We start from the raw sequence: 19,770 nt of genomic DNA, 5'->3' as shown, positions 1-19,770 counted from the left end.
CATAAAGGGGGATCATCTAATGTCCTGGGAAATTATAGACCCATACGTTTGACTAGTCTTATATGTAAGGTCAGGGAAAAAATAATCAAGGAGCTGATCCATAATGACATAAGAAATGTCCAAACACTGGATCTGATCCAATATGGATTTGTCAAGGCCAGGTCATGCCTACTGAACCTGGTGGATTTCTTACTATGGCCATGGATGAGGGGGAAACAGTATATACTGCCTACCTCAACCTGGCCAAGGCATTCGACACAATTCCCTACTCAGGAACTATAAATAGACTCACAAAACTGAGCTTAAATCCCTGTGTCATCAGATGGATAGCCAACTGGCTCATGGACAAGACACGTGTGGTTAAAGTGGATGAATCCTAATCTACCAGGAGGACAGTTACTAGTGGTGTGTCACAGGGCTCAGTGCTGGGACCACTCGTGTTCAGAATATACTTCCCTGAAGTCAAAGCTAATGTGGAAGGCCTCTGGATGACAAAGTTTGCCAATGACTGCAAGCTAGGGCAATCACTGAATCCACCAGTGATGCAGATATCTTTCCAGAGAGTCTAGATCAAACAAATGGTTGGTGCCAGAAGAATAGCCTAAAACTAAATGTGAAAAAATGCATTATCATACCCTTTGGGAAGAAAAATACAACTGTGAATTACAACATCAATAGCATACCCCTAAAGGTAGACTCAGAGATGAGAGATCTAGGTACACAGATAGATAGTAGCCCGAACTTTGACTGCCATGTGCCCACAGTGCAGAATATGTCCTTCTATGTGGCACAACCTATAAGTAAAGGTATGGCATCCAGATCAATGAAATTATAGTTCTGCTGTACTCATCCCTCATTAAACCAATAATCAAGTACAATGTGCCATTTGGCATGTACTTGAATAGGCACTTACATCAACTGGAATGACTTCAGAGGTTCCTCATAAAGAAAATACAGGGTGTTAACAACCTGAACAATGTGGTTAAACTAAAAGCCCTATCCGTTTAATCTGTTTCCTACTGACTATTAAGGGGTGACCTATGTCTGACCTACAAGGCATTCACAAATCCAGCCCTGATGGAGCTGTTACACATCCACAAGTCAAACAGTACCAGTTTTACCCAATCTAGGGATCTAAATTTAATCAGTGACTCAAACAAAACATACTGGAGAGACAGATAGTGTCTCAGAGATTACCCCTTCTTTGGAGCAGACTTCCTATTCACATTAAGTAGAGCCTTCTCCTTACCCTCTTCAAATGCAGTTTGGATCAGTGGATGGGGAATTGCAAATCCACACCTGGGGCAGTGTCTATATCCCTTATGGACAGAGGCAATCTGCAAGATACTCAATGCATAGGCACAAATCCATGCCATCCTCTTGTCCCTAGGGTGATATTGGCAAGGCTTGTAAGGACTCTTAAGCCATTAGCCTAGTAATCGCCTATGAACTTATGAACCAATGAAAGACAACATCATTAGTGGGGCAGCACCATTTATTCAGCTTAAAAATTACATTGCTGGCCATCATACAGATATGTATGCAGCATTCGGGGGAAATGACTTTTATCTAGTCCAAGCGTAACAACACTGGCTATCATGCAGAGATGTATGCAGCATCAGTAGAGTATGCCACTTCACTATATGTGCATAATGCAGACAGCTCCCATGCAATATTTGATGGCAATGTCTAATAAGGATAATTGAGTGAAAGAACTCAGTACATTCTGATCTTGCACAGACCAGTCTTCTTTAGCATGCTACATGTAGTGACAACATCTTGGAACATCCAACATCTAAGCTTCAGAGCAAAAAGGAAAGGAGTGAGCCATGATAGCTAGAAGAGGTGCTTGATTAATAGAAACTATGGGAGTCAAGTATGTCATTAAAGTGTTATGCATCCTGTCCACATTTATATATCATTGACAGAGCTGCAGACCTGAACAGGATGTGCTTTCGCTGACTGATAGCATTATACATACATAGCATGTTACACCTCATTGCTATATCTTCTGTAAGCTAAGGTGCACCTGATTGATCTACGGCAGTTAACTGGGTATCTATATTCTACTGGCAAAGAGAAAGAATTTTACTAATTCCCAATATTCCCCAACAGGTAGACCCATGATGATTGTGCATCCTTTCTGTACAACATGGTATCTCCATGCATCATGCCCTGTGCTGTCAAACAGTGCAGGTCTGTGGCCGCCACACAGTCTAAAATATGTACACACCCATTATATATTTTGTTATAAATCACTCCATGGGTATCATTTCACCATCACCAGAGTCAGTATTGTCAAAGAAATTTAAATAATCTACAATAAAAGAGCACTTTAGAGGGGTCAGACTCTGCATACCCATTTATTTTATGTCATTAGCTCCACATCTCAAGTACAACTTTTGCTATCACTGTAGCTGTCGTCTATGAAGTTCTGTTTATGAACAAACTTACATGTTCAAAAAAGGTGATCAGTGAAGTGAATGCCTCAGGGCATTTTGCTAACTGAAATGGAATAGAAAGTGGTGTATCATTTAATTACTTACAACACAGTGTTTTGTTTTTGCACTTTCATATATATTCAGTCTACAGATCTCCATGAGTGCAGGAAGAGCTTCATTCTTCTTCATTTTGTTTTTGATTTATGTATTAGTCATTCTCTGAAAACAAAATGCCCAGTATATGTTCATGTACATTGTTAGTACCTGTTTATATTCAGCCACACATTTAAAGAAAGCAAGTAGAATCTTCCTAAACTGCTTTTTCCATCAATCTGCTTCTGCACGTTTCAATCACCTTTCCCCCACCAAATAGCTTTTTGTATTTGGAATTTCTTAGTAATGAGCATAATAACTTTGCTTATTAGATTTAGTCTAGTGCATGTTTTTTGCCTTTAAAGTATATGAGAAGCCTAACCACTGTGCAGTTTAAAAATCTACATGACAGTCAAACAGCAAACAATAGCCAAGCAAATACATTCACAATACAGCATTATTTTATAAGTGACTAAGTGTAATTGTGCAATTCTGTCAGCCAGACCAAGCATATAAACTTTGTAAAGAAATCATTAAGGGTCCCCTTGTAACATATCAATCCAAAGCTAAAAACAATACATATCATTTAAGAATCTTGCATGAAGTTACCCACATAAGTACATAAAGTATTAATCCAACAGCATGCAGATGAAACAGTTATATGTGCAAACATAGCTTATGGAAATTCAGACACATATTTATGCATCTCCCTAGATCCCACTCCATACTCTACTGTTCTCACACTAAAGGAGCAACAACTCAGAGCACAATATTTAAATAACATATTAAAATATGACTTGGTTGTTAACCAGTAAATAATTACTGATCTAAAATATGTTGCTATATTACGTAATTGGTTAAGGAACTGCTTTAAATAGAATGACTGTCCTGGCTTTGCCATATACTAATTAAATCATACATGTTTACGTACCTGAAAAGAAATCAGACTCCTAATACAGCTCTCTTTCTATAACAGGATAGGTGGTCAATTCCATATGACCCTTGCAGAATGTGTATAGGAGTCTTGATATGATATTTCTACAATTGTCCAGAGAACTACTTGCAGTCCCAATCTGGCCAATGTTTAAGCAAAAAATAATACCTGACATGGTGAACATTACAGGGAGATTTTGTACTACCCATGGGTGCTGTGAGCCTGACATTTTACCCTTGGATAATCTGTTATTTTCTTCTAATACCCACCCTGGATGGCATTACTGAAATTAAAAAAATAGCCTTTTGCATTTTTTTTATTTATTGTAAATACACACACACACACTCACAAATACATATATATATATATATATATATATATATATATATATATATATATATATATATATATATATATATATATATATATATATATATATAGTATGTATATATGGGTGCCCTACACATGATCAAAATTTCAGAAAGCCGATTTCCATATGGCCGAGACAATTTGATTGATTTTTGAAATTTCGATCATGCAGAATGGACATCTCCATATAGTGCGGAACTGGAAAGTTCCCATCTTCCGCACTGTAGTGCAATCTTGGAGTTGGTATATTTAAATTGCGGGGGTGTGTGGGGGGCAGAGGGGCTTGCACCTCTGCTTGTAATATGTAGGTAAATTTTTGTTTTCTTTTTTTTTACATGTTCAAAATTTTAAAAGTTGAACATATGGTCTTGGCCATATGGGTTTCGGCTTTCTGAAATTTCAGTCATGTATAGTAGACCCATATATATATATATATATATATATATATATATATATATATATATATACATATGGGTCTATGTCAGATGACTGAGTTTTCAGGAACTCAAAATTCATATGGTTGAGACCATGTGACTGAGTTTCCAAAAACTCATGCATAAAAAAACACAAAATTCTACCTTTGTTTACATTTTTGCAGCCTCCCTTTCACCCCCCAAGGCAAATTATATATACCAGCTCTGAGATCACACTATAGCGATTTCCATCCAAAAGCTTCAGGTTTTCAAAAACTTGATCATGTGCTTTCGATGATATGAATTTTGAGTTTCTGAAAACTCGATCAACTGATAGGGAACCATATTTTTTTTTCTGTATTTTTTATGTGTAATAGTTTTTCATTTTTATTCAAAGATGGTGTAGTGTTTTTTTGAAATATTTTTCATTCAAAATACAAGACATATAAGTATTGAAAATGTGCATAACACATACATACACATGCACATATGCACATATACACACACATATGTAAGCACAAAAAAAGTTTCCAAAGCAGAGACAGACACTGTTCCCCAGATTCACTAATCTTCCGTGCAGGACTAGCTTAGTCCTGCACGGAAGCAACTGTTTAGGAGCAGCATGGCAGCTCGCCATGCATATTAATGAAGGCGCACTGCCTGAGCTCCTAAATGGGCACAAAGCGTGGACGAGTCAGGGGGCATGTCTGAGAGCAGAGTTCTCACAATATACACACCCCTGCAATCAAGAACTGCAGTATAGAAATAACAATGAGTGAGACCATTTATAGGGGGCTGCTGACCCCCAGCAATACCCCCCCCCAAGTTTATAAGAGCAATAGTTAAAACATAATATAAACAAGTTAATGTTTTTTTAGCAAACAGATAAAAGTTAACCATAGGTGCATGGGTTTGCCCATTGCTTAGCTACATATACTGCAGCTTAAATGGCACAAGATATATACAACTGAAACAGTACTGCAATAGTGTAGTGGTCAGAGCATTTGCCTTGCGAGCAGTCATTCCTGGTTCGAGTCTCACTCCAGTATGTTTCATGTCCCATGTCAAATCACTTTATGACCAATATTTTTTTTGCATAACCTACTAAATAACATATATTTGTGAAATGGAGTACTGCATGAAATGCAGATGTGAATTGTCATTGTAATAATGTTGTAAAATCCACAGATAAACACAAGTGCCCCATACAGTATATGTACACATGAATCAGGGATACAAATCAAAGGTATAATGTGTAATGAATGATAAATCCATAGAGAGTCAAAATCCATCACCTTCCCAAGAATCATTTTACATTTCTGTCTAAATTAGTGCATGGGTAAGCAGAAGTAAGCACTATTAAGCAGTAGTAAGCGGGAAACAAGCAGATTTAAGCAGTAGTAAGTGGGTTTAAGCCCATTTGTGTGGGGGTAAGCAATGCACACACAGGTTAAGCAACATTGAAGCTAACTCTCTGTAAGTATATTCAACCAGAAGTTAGCATTGCTTACCATCGCACAAACCAGCGCAAACCCACTTACAATTGCTTAAAAGTGCCTTAACCACTCTGTATGCAACAGCCGCTGTTCTGCCCAGCAACAAAATAAACAGTCCTTCCAGGTCTTGAAGCCAGGACCCTGTGCACTATACTAACAATAGTTAACCAGTAAGCCACCACAGCAGTACATAAGACAGAGGTATCACCAAACAGATCCTCACTATAGGAATATTAAACTTAACATGTGAAAGGAATCTATATACAATTTTATGTTGCATAGCCTAATACATAACATAAATATGTGAACTGGAGTACTGGATTAAGTCCAGATGTGAGGTGTCATTCTGATAAAGTGTTGAATTCCCCTAATAAACACAAGAACCCCATACAGTGTACATACAAATGAATCATTAATACCAAGCATGTATATAACATGTAATGAATAATAAATCAATGCCAAACAGCAGATATTATGCAAATTAAAATTTAAACAACGCTAAGCTTTGCACAGCCCTGCTTACTAGGTGTAAGCAATGTGTAGGCCAGCTAATTTAGTTTGGCCATTGGTATACCCCTTTAAGCAATGCTAACCTTAGTTAAGCCATTTTGCGCATAGCTTAGCATTTTCAAAATCATCCCATCATGGCAAAGTGCAGGAAATTTGCCCTAGTTAAACCCAACAGGTGGGAATACATCTCATTACTGGTTGCAGCTTCTTCCTGTAGGCACTATGACTGGTGTGGGAGAGGGAGTGCACTTTCAGGTGCAGCACTGAGGCATCCAGGAGTCCAAAATCATGGCAGGACTCCTTGTTAAAGACCATGACCAGAGACTGCTGCAAGGCCAATATAAAGCAGAAGCCTGGGACTGTTTTGCCCATGACATCACCAGTGCCACTGGCATACCTCGAACTGGTGAGCAGGTCAGGCATTACTGTGCCAACCTGAAGTGCAAAAAGAGGGAGCTCTTGGCTCAGGGGATCCAATAGGCTAGGAGGAAGGGGGATGTCGCAGCCATGTGTATCAGTCCACTACCTGTTTAATAATTGCCAATTCATGTATATTATGGATAGGTATAGCTAAATATTCTTCTTATGCCTTTGACAGCAGCAGATGAGCGGGCTGTGAACTGGGAAGCCGATGTCTGTAGACTGCAAAGGTTGCATTGCAAGGCAGGTTAGTAATACTCTTGCATGTACTGTCATAAGAAATAAATCTAAAAGTAGTAGAAAGTTACCAGTATAAAACCTACATTGTTTAAGGCATGTACTGAATACACCAGAGAATATGGCAGGAAGAGTCTCATACAGGTTGTATGTAAATAAAAGGTTAACATCCTGACCATAAAGGTCTCACTGCTGGACTGAATGTGTTTACTCTGGTATCATATGGTAATGTAGAGTTGCAATCTCTTAATAGTACTGTTGTGTTAAGCACTGTTATCCACACTGAGCTACATAAATAAAATGTGTAGGAATGTCTGTATATGACTGTTGTAATCACAAGATGTCATATTGTACAACTGAGAGTGACTTACAAAACAGTGAAAAGATAGACAACATAATCCAAATAGCACACTCAACTGAGATGTGAACTGTTGCATTTTTAGCACACACAGCCATGTTTCGAATCCTGGGAGTGGTAGTAAGCTGTATGCAGAATCATACCACACAACTGTACAGGTATGTCCAGAATGTCCAGTTAATCGGCCCATATCCACTGCCTGTCACCCTGTTCCCCTGGCAAATCAGTGGGATGATCCCAGACATTTAGGCAGCAAATAATGACATACAACTGATTGGCAGACATCTATAAGAACAAACCTGTCACTCTAGCCACTCCCCAAAACTTAATGACAGTAATAAGCAAAGTATGCCCCATCTCCACCCACATGTTGTGAAGCTGTGACCAGAGTGTGTGCAGTAACAGAGTGAGACATATGTGCATAATACTACTGTGGAATCTGGTACTATGTGTGACAACATTCAGGTAGTGTTAACAAACATTCCCCCCACAGGTCTGTCAGATATCAAAACTGTGCCTAGAAATAAAAGATTGAAATACTGGACTGGTACTGTTTACTCTGGTACTGTATGACATTGTTAGTGTTGCAGTTGCTCTGAATAATAAGGTAGTACTCATTACTGTCATCCACACTGTGCTACATAATAAAACTGTCTAGGAAACCCTGTATAAGAGCTTTGCAATTACAAGGTCAGATTGTAAAACCACGGGAGACTTATAGATACAAATCAAAGAAGAGATACACAGCAACATCTATATAGCACACTCAACTGTGATGGACACTGTTTTATTTTTAGCAGACACAGCCATGGTTCAAATCCTGGGAGTGGTAGTAAGCTGTATGCAGTATCATACCCTACAAGTGTACAGAATTGTCCAGAATGTCCAGTTAATTGGCCCATATCTGCTGGCTGTTACCCTGTCCCCCTGGCATATCAGCGTGGTAATCTCTGACATGTCAGCAGACTTTAATGTCACATATCTGACTGTCAGGCCTGTACATATTTGAAAAATGTCAGTGAAAACAAACCTGTCATTGTACAACTCACCAAAAGTGTATGAGGGCAATAGTCAAAATATGTCCCAGTGTCACCTGCATGTTGTCAAGACATGCCCAGAGTGTGCGCAATAATAGATGGACAGGTATGTGCATAACTTCAACCTGGGATCTGGAAATATGTGTAGAAACTGTCAGGTAGTGTTAACAAACAATACCTCCACAGGTATACCAGATAAGAGATTTCTACTGCAGGTAAAACTCAGTTCATTGATATAGTTGTCTACATCCATACCACTGTCCAAACTAAGGCCATAGGGTACTGCAATAATATCTGTAAGATACAGATCACAGCACTGACTAGGAAAGTAATGAGAACTACAGGGATATACAAGTTGTTAATTGACATCACCCCCCCACACCATATCTGCAACAAGAAACTAAATACACAATTCAATCGGTATGTGGCTTATTAAAACTACTGTTGGGACATATGTCCTATTGTTTGATAAATATTTAAATTTGTTTCTCTGCATGTGCCATGTTGAAATACTCCTACATTGGTGGCATGATGCCATCAATGTACCTGCATGCTGTTGAAATGGCCACTGTGGTTCCATATATGCATGTGTTCTGTTTGCTATGCAACTGTTCCATATCTGGTGTTTCGGGTTAATGGAAATATCTATGCATGCTGTTATACCTAATCCTGGAATGTGTTGACTATTGCTAACCCACATATGTAAAATTGAAACACCATAGCATGTTTGGGAAGGCCGGTGCCAGCGGACCCATCTCTCCCACCTCATCTGGCCGTGGCACCAGGCATCAGCACATCTGGGGCCCACCCTGGGACCTCCTCATCTGATGGTCCTGCACCACCTTCAGGTGGAACCCCCTCAGGGGATGGGGCTCACCCCCCCCGGTAGCAGGCGTGGACAGGATACTGTTACCCTTAGTCATGTCCGGGATGTGGTGCATAGCGAGCTCTGCAGGGAGTCTGCATATCAGCTATGCCAGCTTGAGGACTGCATGGCACAACTAGAGGGCCAGCCTGGCCCTCCTACACAGACCCCAGAACAGCCACCTTTGGGGCTGTGAAGGTGCAGTGGTGGCTGCCCATGTGTGGGGACCTCATTCACATTGTTTCTACTAGGGGGCTCATAGGCTTCTGACATCCAAACACTCATCCCCACCCAAGGTGTTTAGCCCTCACTTGTGTCATATACCACCTCTGTATGCTGTCTTGTCTGTGTTGTCTATTATCCTACCCAACCTACTTCCCAAAATATACCTATGATGCCTCCCCAACATCCCACTCTCACCTTAAATAAAAGGGCAATCAGTTCCCAGAAAAAAATCTCGCCCCATACATGGCTGTCCATTATGCACATGTGTCCACTAGACACATGTCATCTGGTCTAATTGGATTCACAACATATTATTGTTGTCCTCACCCCTCACTTAGGGGTATGAGTTTCCACATCTACCTACAAATCAGTGTATATGCACAGCTGTTGCTGTAGAAGAAATGGGCAACTATGGACCTTCCCTACACCTATCCTGCACATCCCCAGCTATTTTCCCTACTGTCTTTCCATCTTTGTGCCCCTTTTTCACCACTTTCCTATCAACCCTTTTTCATTTCTTTTAAAGAAATTAGCCCGGGGGTAAGTGGGTGTAAGCACTTTTAAGCAGCAGTAAGCGGGTTAAAGCCTGTTTAAGTGGGGGTAAGCAATGCCTATACAGGTTAAGCAATTGAGAAGCTAAATCAGTATAAGAAACTGTGACCAGAAGTTAACAGTGCTTACCTTCACACAAACCCACGCAAACCTGCTTAAAACTGCTTAAACATGCCTTAATCACTCTGTATCCAACGGCCCTTGTTCTGCCCAGTAACAAAACAAATAGTATTTGCAAGGCTCAATCCCAGGACCCTAAATACCAAAGCCCAAGTGATTTACACTAAGCCATGTCAGATATACACAAACCTGATGTTTTCACAAACATATCATCTAGCACAGTCATTTAACAGTACAGGAAATGTATTTATACATGTAGATGTATGTGTGTGTGTGTGTGTGTGTGTGTGTGTGTGTGTGTGTGTGTGTGTGTGTGTGTGTGTGTGTGTGTGTGTATATATATATATATATATATATATATATATATACACACACACACATACATCTATAGATATAAGCATATATATATATATATATATATATATATATATATATATATATATATATATATATATATATATATATATATATATATATATATATATATATATATAGATATATAGATATATATAGATAGATATATAAAAGAACATAGCAAATACATATATGACCAAAGGCACCATTAATGGGAATGAGTGTCCCAAGCTAAATATGTCTTGTAAGTATTGACAACACCCCCTCCCCCAAAGTGAAACAGATCTGCCCTGCAACACAATACCAACTGTTGAAAGTCCCATACAAAGGATCCTACATAACATGGGCACAAGACATTAACAGTAATTCATCCCACCTGTATGATGTTAGGATGGTATCAATAACATATCATGCAGTACAATCTGGCTACCATAGGGAATGTACAATGTGGAAGCAATAAACATTCCAAAGATACATATACAAACACACATATACGCAGATGCATGTGTATGTATATATATATATATATATATATATATATATATATATATATATATATATATTACATACACCCACAGAAATATGTATAGGAAGATACATATTTAGAGGGTGCTACATATTTAGAGGGTGCAAAGCATACTGAAGCCAGTATTCCTACAGTTGCCACCTTTTCAAATGGACAGTGTATGAGTCACTCATACAAAAGACAATTGTTGCCTGAAACAAATACCAACAGAGAAGTCAAAGGATATGACACCACATACAGGTTTGCATACGTAAGAAAGTTTTACTTGTGTACTATTACAGTTGTATATGCCATGTCATATAGCTGTTTAGACTTTGAAATGCATACAAACAGATTAATGCAACTCTCAAGCAGATCATTTTATACAGTAATCCAAAAGCATAACATATGTCGCTGTCCAGGCCATGACATAATCACAGGCCACAACATAACAACCCCTTACTGCATGTCATATGGACAAAGCCTGGTATGTAGGTGGAGGACAGAGGCTGGAACACAGGCCCATATGTGAAACAGTGTTGTAATACACTGAGTAAGTTGCTAGTGTTATAGGATAGTCTGCAACATACCCTTATTCAGGAATATGAAGTCAGAAACACAATTGGATGCAGCTATGTACTGATAGCACTCAACACACACACACTGCCAGTGATATATCTGACACAAGACCTGCGTGGTGGACAGGTAAAACATGACAGGCACATCTATGGCCATCATGTGGATAGGCCCACAGCTGAGAGTTATGCAGACAGACTGCATTCCATGTTAAACTAGTATGTACACACAAACCCTGTAGACTTTCTACTATTGTACCTGTACTACAGGGTTAGAGAAAGTCCTGAGCTAGGACAGCCAACAGAATCTACCCCCTCTGTACCTCACACACTCTCTCCTCCATCCTCTTTTTAAATCTCCCTTTGTCTAGCAACCTTTTCTTTGTTGTACTCTAACTCTCTCTCTTACCAGCCTTGCAATATCAGACCTGTCCACTAGGAGGCTCCCTTACCCCAGCCATTCTCTTTTTCTTATCTCCTATGCCCAGATACTTACATTAATTTCTGCTGCTGTTCCTTGACTGCTATTCAGTCCTCTCACTTTACCCTCTACCTCTACTGTCTACATTCACCTTTTCTAGGCTCAATTCTCACTATCCTTTTCCCATATCTGTCTTTTCAAACTTACCTTCTGGAGTCAGTCCTGCTGATTGTTTTTTATAACTGCATCTGTCTCAACCCGCTCCCTACCCGCAATTCCCACCCACCCCTAGGGGTTCTACTCTTATACTTACTTAACCACACCTCTTCCTCTTCCAATTACTTTTAGAAATTACTAGCTACACCTCTTCCTCTTCCCATTACTCTCTGAACACTTTGCTACTTTTCATCTTCTCTCATATCTACCTTCTCTTAACACTCCTTTCTATCTTACCACAACCTTCACACTTCTCCATCCTCACCCAAATTCTACCTACACACATCCATTAGTAAATTTGTACAATGTATAAACCACCCACCCCAGTATATGTCCTACTTTTATTCACACTATTACTACTTCTTCCTCTAACCTTTGCCTACTTACTCACCTCCTATGAATACCCACTACATCCAAACCATCACTATCCTAATAAGGAAACCAATGCTCTATCCCTACCACTCCTTTTTAACCATGATAATATAACATCTTTACCCAACTACCTACTTGCAAAGTATAATAGAATACTACATATTAAATATAACACACTTAATCTCAGGAAAAATCTACTTCTTTACAACAAATTCTCTAACCCAAGCTATATAGGATTACTACTCTCATTAAAAGATGGTGACATCCACCCTAACCCAGGCCCAACAAAAACTTCTAGTACTCTCCATAGCCAAAATCACTACCCAGTTGATTCCCTTAGTAAAACATATAACTCCCTCCACATAGCCCATCTTAATATACGTAGCATAAGCAACAAAGTATCTCAACTCCAAGCTCTAGTAGAAGTATATTCCTTTGATATCCTCTGCTTAATAGAAACTTGGTTAAAACCTGCTACCAAAGACAATGAAATCCTTCCACCTGGATATAACATACTAAGACTCGACCGAGTAGCCAAGAAGGGAGGAGGGGTAGCTATTCTATTTAAATCAGGCTTACAGTTAACCACCTACAACTGTAAACTACCTCTTGATTCCAATGCAGAAATTCTCATCTCCAAACTTTATATTAACAATGCCAAATCCATCTATATAATCTGTATGAATCTTCCTCCTGGTAATAACATTGCCACCATGGAAAATATTCTTTGATGGCTATCCCAACACCTGCCCCAAGAAACCACAATCCTAGGAGATATAAACATTGATTGGAACTGCTATTGTAGCAACCTCCCCACAACCCACATTAACTTATATGGCTTTTCTCAAACCATTACATCCCCCACCAGGATCAATAAAGCTAACCAGAAAGCAAGCATTTTAGACTGGATTCTTATAAACCATCACCCTCACAATTATGATTCTGGAACCCTCCCTGATGATATAAGTGACCACTCACTTACCTATATTATCAGGCTTAAAACCCATACTCCCAATCCAACATCTGTCAGAAATATCAGATCCAAAAATAACTTTAACCCTCAGCTATTCAAAAAAGAACTAAGAGCTTGCAATTGGTCTCCCTTAAAACACCTCCCTTTAGAAGAAGCCATCAATTACTTTAACTCTAACTTCCTTGCCATTCTCAACCAACTTGCTCCAACCAGATTAATTAGAATTAAAGCCAAATCTGTCCCATGGCTTTCAAAAGTAACCAAACACAAAATGCACCTTAGAAATAAACACTGGGCCAAATGGAGAATGACTAAAAACCCTACTGACCAACAAACCTTTAGACAGTTAAGAAATGATACTAAGAACGCTATTCTCACAGATAAAAGAAATTACTACCTACAATTTCAACAAACTAACCAAAACAACCCACAAAAATTCTGGACTAGCATTAACCAATTAGTCCACCCAGGTCACTCCACTACACCTAACCCTCAAAATACTGACGATAATAATCCCATGAATACAGCCAATACATTCAATACCTTATTTTCTAATACTATCCAAATACTATCTAGTCAGCTATCACCTAATAGCTTCACTTTACCTTCCTATAACTCTACCTCACCCCCTCCTTTTCATTTGCAGCCTGTCCCAACTACATACATTCTAACCCTCATACAAAAACAAAATCATGCTCTCCCTCTGCAGACCAACTACCTGCTGTTTTTCTACAGCTATCAGCCAAAGCTATAGCATATCCCATTTCCATTCTGATCAATAGGACTTTTACCGAAGGTCACATACCTAGCTTATGGAAAGTGTCTCATATTATCCCCCTCCATAAAGGCAGACACTCCATTGAACTCTCCAACTACTGTCCCATTGCCCTTCTTTCACCTTTGGCAAAGATCATGGAGAAATGCATCCACAGCCAATTACTTGACCACGTAACCCAAAATAACTTACTTTCCAGCTGTCAACATGGTTTCAGACCCTCACACAGCATTACCACTGCCCTCCTTTTCTTTACAGATTGCATAAACAAAAACCGCAACCTTAATAACCTTTCCTCAGCACTATTTATTGACCTGTCCAAAGCATTTGACATGGTTAATCATCAGATTCTCATCAACATACTCGAATCCCTATCATTAGATGCACCTTCCATAAAATGGTTCCAGTCCTACCTAGATAAAAGACAACAGGCAATAATTTGGCATAAGACTCTTTCTACCCTCCAACCGGTTACCCTAGGTGTCCCTCAAGGGTCCATACTAGGACCTCTCCTCTTCTCAATATTTATTAATGACCTTCATCTAGCCATCCCCCAAGCCACATGCATACAATATGCTGATGACTCCACACTTATATGTTCAGCCAAATCCACATCTGAACTTCTCTCTTACCCAGAAGGCACTTAACACAGTTGAACAATGGTTCACACAGTGTTGCCTTCTTTTGAACCCCCAAAAAACTAAGCTCCTCCTCTTCAATCCTACTCACAAGTCCTCTCTGTTTGATTTCTCAGTTACATCCACCAATGGTACCATTATATCACCAGACCCAACCAACAAACTACTGGGTATCACCATTGAAAACAATCTGAACTTTGACATCCATATCAACAATACTATAAAAACTGTCAACAAAAAACTTGGCTCCCTCTATAGGATTAAACCCTACCTTTCCCCCACTGCTAGAACAATCACAGCTCACACTCATCTAATCTCTACACTCTTCTATGCCTCACCCAGTTTTACTAACCTATCTAAAAATAATCTCAGCAAACTGGAAACTTCCTACAATAAAATTACTAGATTTACAGCAGGAAACCCTTACAGAACCCACCATTGCATAAATATAAAGCAGCTTGGATGGCTGGAACTACAAAATGTGATGAAATTCCATCAACTAACCATTGCCCATAAAACTCTTTATAAATCTTCCAGTACTCCTATTCTATCTACACTCATCACCCCATATACAAATCTGAAATCCCTATGTTCCTCACAGAAAAATCTTCTACACACCTCTAAACCTAACAACAAGGCTGGGGAATCTCTTTTCTCTAATGCTGTCAGAAAAACCTGGAATCTTCTCCCCAGTGACCTTTCCTCTCCTCCCTCACTATCATTCTTCAAAAACAGACTGAAACTCTACCTTAGAACATACTGGTTGTGCCCCTGTACTAAATCCATCTGTTTAAACTTAGCTCTGCCTATTCCAGACTACTCATGAACTGTTATATATTCCTTTTAACTATAAATACAGATGCCCTCCTAAACTACACTGTGTCCAATCTCTGTAAATACTTCCTACTGAATAATTTCTTTATTTTTATATAATTAACCTGTCTTCTCTTTTGACTTTAGTACTTCTTTTTATGTATTATGCCTGCATGTTGTATAGTATATGCATTATTGCACTATAAGTACTCCTTTTTTGTCCTCACAGAATTTTCTGTTGTAACCTGGAATGTGCATTGCATATAATGAATGTTGCTGTTTAGTAATTGTTTCTGTTGTAACCTAGAATCTGCATTGTTTATTATAAATGTTTTTATTTAGAAGTATTTGTTTATTGTTTACTAAGTTTTTCATTTATCTGTCTTGGAGCTTATCTCCCCGGGCCACTACTGAAAATGGACATATATCCAGTTAGACTAGCCCTGTCAACAAATGTAAAATAAAATAAATAAAATAAAATATACAATGCATATAACAACACTACTCACACTTTGTCTGTAGTTCAGGAACCTTATACAAATATGTATCTGGCCTGAGTCTTCAAGTCCTCTTGTAAGAGGTATTGCTACCTGCTGTCTGTAACACTGCTGCCCACACACAGGAAGGATGTCCACCATACAGGAAAGGTAAAGAGACCATGCCCACTTGATGTAGGGATTTATAGTAATGGCTTGCCATGATAGTGGTAATTGGAAGTACTACACAGCATGCTGCATGCAGGTAGCAAGTGGAGGATACTAACTGGTGCAGAGGCCATCTTCTGATCATGTGCATTACCTACAAACTCCATGCTGCAATCTGCTCAAAGCAGCTCAATCCATTTACTGGAGAGAGACAGTGAGAGAAAGAGAGAGAGAGAAAGAGTGAAAGGCAAAGGCAAAGCCAAAGGCAAAGCCAAAGCAAAAAAAAATAAAATAAAAATAAACAAACAAACAAAAAAAATATATCCAGCAAACTATCCAAAACAGACATCATTCCCACAACAGGTATGTGAAGTATATATGCATGTAATTGAATGTATTACTTGGTCCATAATAATAGGATAGATGATGTGGAATGGTTTATATGTGCCATCAGGTGTTGTGGTTTTAATGATGTCCAGCTTAACAACTGCTATGGACAATAGTGTCCTTATGGGTAGTAGGCCATACCCATCAACTGTTCAGATCAGCACTCAATGACAAGATGTAAGCCATCATACTGCGTTTTGTGTAATGGAAAACATGTATATTAGTGTGGCCAATAGCTGGTGGTGGAATTAATGCCATTATGATGGACACGTAGGTTCCAGAGCCCGACACTTGCAGGACACTCAAGTTAATATGTAATGTAGCATGCAGAAATGTCATAGGTGTGTAATAGGCTTACCTGCAATCTGTCCCTATATATACCACCTAATGTTAGGCTGTGTCCACATGTGGCACCTGTCTGTGTTGTAGCAAGGCAGAACAGTGAAACTGTGCAGGAAGGAGAGTGAGAGAAATGATGTCTGAATGCACCCTCTCTCTCTCTCTCTCTCTCTCTATATATATATATATAGATATATATAAATATATATGTATATATATATATATATATATATATATATATATATATACCTGTATGTCTACAGATATACAGACACCTGTATGTGTATATATATATATATATATATATATATATATATATACAAAACTCATAACATATATCTACACATATATAGATATATAGATATATGTGTATACAAACACACACACACACACACACACACACACACACACACACACACATATGTACATAAATACATGTCCCCTAGTTTGCATCACAGTGCTGCATGCTTTGTGTGAGGGAACATCACACATATCAATACACACACACACACACACACACACACACACACACACACACACACACACATATATATATATATATATATATATATATATATATATATATATATATATATATATATATATAGCAGTAAGTGTGTGCAACATGGATGGTTATGTCACGTGTGAACCCTATGTTGGGACTGCATTGCCCTTTTTTGTGAAGGTGGGATTGGAAATTTGGGGAACCACAGCAGGTATATTTATGGAGGTGGGTTGGGTTGGAAGATAGAGAAGACAGCCTGCAGGGGCGGTACATGACACATGTGGTAGGTAAACACCCTGGATGGGGAGTGCCATCTGTGATGTGGAAGCCCCATGAGTCCCCATATGGAAACTATGGGAACAAGGCTCCCACCCATTGACAGTCACAACATCAGCTTCACTGCCCTGAAGGCACCTGGGCTGGAGGCTGAGCAGGAGCATGTGGACCCTGTGAGTGTGTACTGAGGGCCTCAAGGTGCTGTAGCACATCCTCTAAGTCTCTGTGGAGCTCTCTATGCACCAGACCCTAGAACTGACCTCAGGTGATAGGATCGTGTCTGCGTGTGCTCCCAGGGGTGGGGACACCATCCCCTTAGGTGGTTCCACCTGAAGGTAGTAAAGGACCAGTAGATGAGGAGGCCCGAGGGTGGGTTCCACATGTGATGTGGCCTGGTAACATAGCCAGTTGAGGAAGAGAGGTGGTTCTGCTTGCAACCATTCCCTAAACATGGCTATAGTGTCACTGTTATAGAACATATGTGGGTAGTACTAGTCCACATATTCCTGGATCATGTCCAACAGCATGCATAGATATCCCAATAACACAAAACAACAGATGTGCAGCAATCACATAGCAAACAGACCACATGCATATATGGAACCATAGTGGCCCTTACAATGGCATGCAGATGATATGGTCCATAACATGCCAGCAATGATAATGTCCCCACTGGGAAAATGGCTACAAACACAGTACAATGTATGGTTCAATACGATTTATGTCCCAATGATAAGTATTCTGTAGCTATACCTATTGAGTTGTGTGATCAGATTGTTGTTGCAGATATGGTAATGGGAGGGACAGAGATGTGTATTAACTCATCCACTCTGGAGAAGCTCAGAAAAAGCTGCCTACTTAATTCCACCATAGGAACAACAGTGCAGTCTGAGCTCATTTTCAGAAAATCCATTTGTAATACTATACAGAAAACAAATGTTCATAACGCTTTAACTATAAGAGCTAGACTAAAAAATGTAAATACAAATGTTGTTCAGCAGACAATGACCTTTCCAACACTTTAAATGTTGATAGTGTGTATTAAAGTCATTATTAAATATTTGGCAAGGAATGCTGATATTGTGCATATTTTTTACCTTTTTGGAAAAGCAAAGCACAATATATTGGTCACTGTACCATGTAGACCCATACAATTTGTATTTAATTTGTTTATATGAAGGTCAGCTTTATAATTTTGCCTTAACCATTACTGTGTGATGCTCCATTATGGAGATATTCACAGAAATATGATTAATATAATATTTTGCATAATTGATAAATAAAGCATCATATCTCATCACCTGTAACAGACAGAGGCTACATATCAGTGTAAACGTTGTGTGGCTCAATGTTAGCTTCAAAATGATGCCTCGTTTGTGTCATCACCATGTTCCCATTTAAAGTTATGAGGCATAATAATGAGAACTATTGGAAATTTATAATTTTCATAATCCTACAAGACTAAACAAACTGTGATATCTGTACATGTGTTCAGTGAGCAGACACAGTTCTTTTACCATGTTATAAGGAGTAAAACTGTCTTCAAAATGAGGTATTACTTGACACACTGACATGTTCCCTTGCAAAGTTATTTACCAAAATAAGAAAAAAAAATCATAATTTCCATAACCTAAGTCCAAAACAAACTTCGATATCTGTACATGTGTACAATATACAGACACATTTCTTTACCATGTTGTAACTATTAATACTGTCTTCAAAATGAGGTATTACTTAGCACATTGTCATACTCCCTTGCAAAGTTATTTACCAAAATATAAAAAAATTATTTTCATAACTTTAGTCACAAAAAATGTGATATCTGTACATGTATACAGCATACAGACACAGTTATTTTACTATGTTGTAAGTATTAATACTGTCTTCAAAATGAGGCATTACATAGC

Source organism: Protopterus annectens, chromosome 10.part0 (assembly GCF_019279795.1).
Source record: "Protopterus annectens isolate FY-2018-M chromosome 10.part0, PAN1.0, whole genome shotgun sequence".
NCBI lineage: Eukaryota > Metazoa > Chordata > Ceratodontiformes > Protopteridae > Protopterus > Protopterus annectens.
This window is presented reverse-complemented; position numbering follows the sequence as displayed.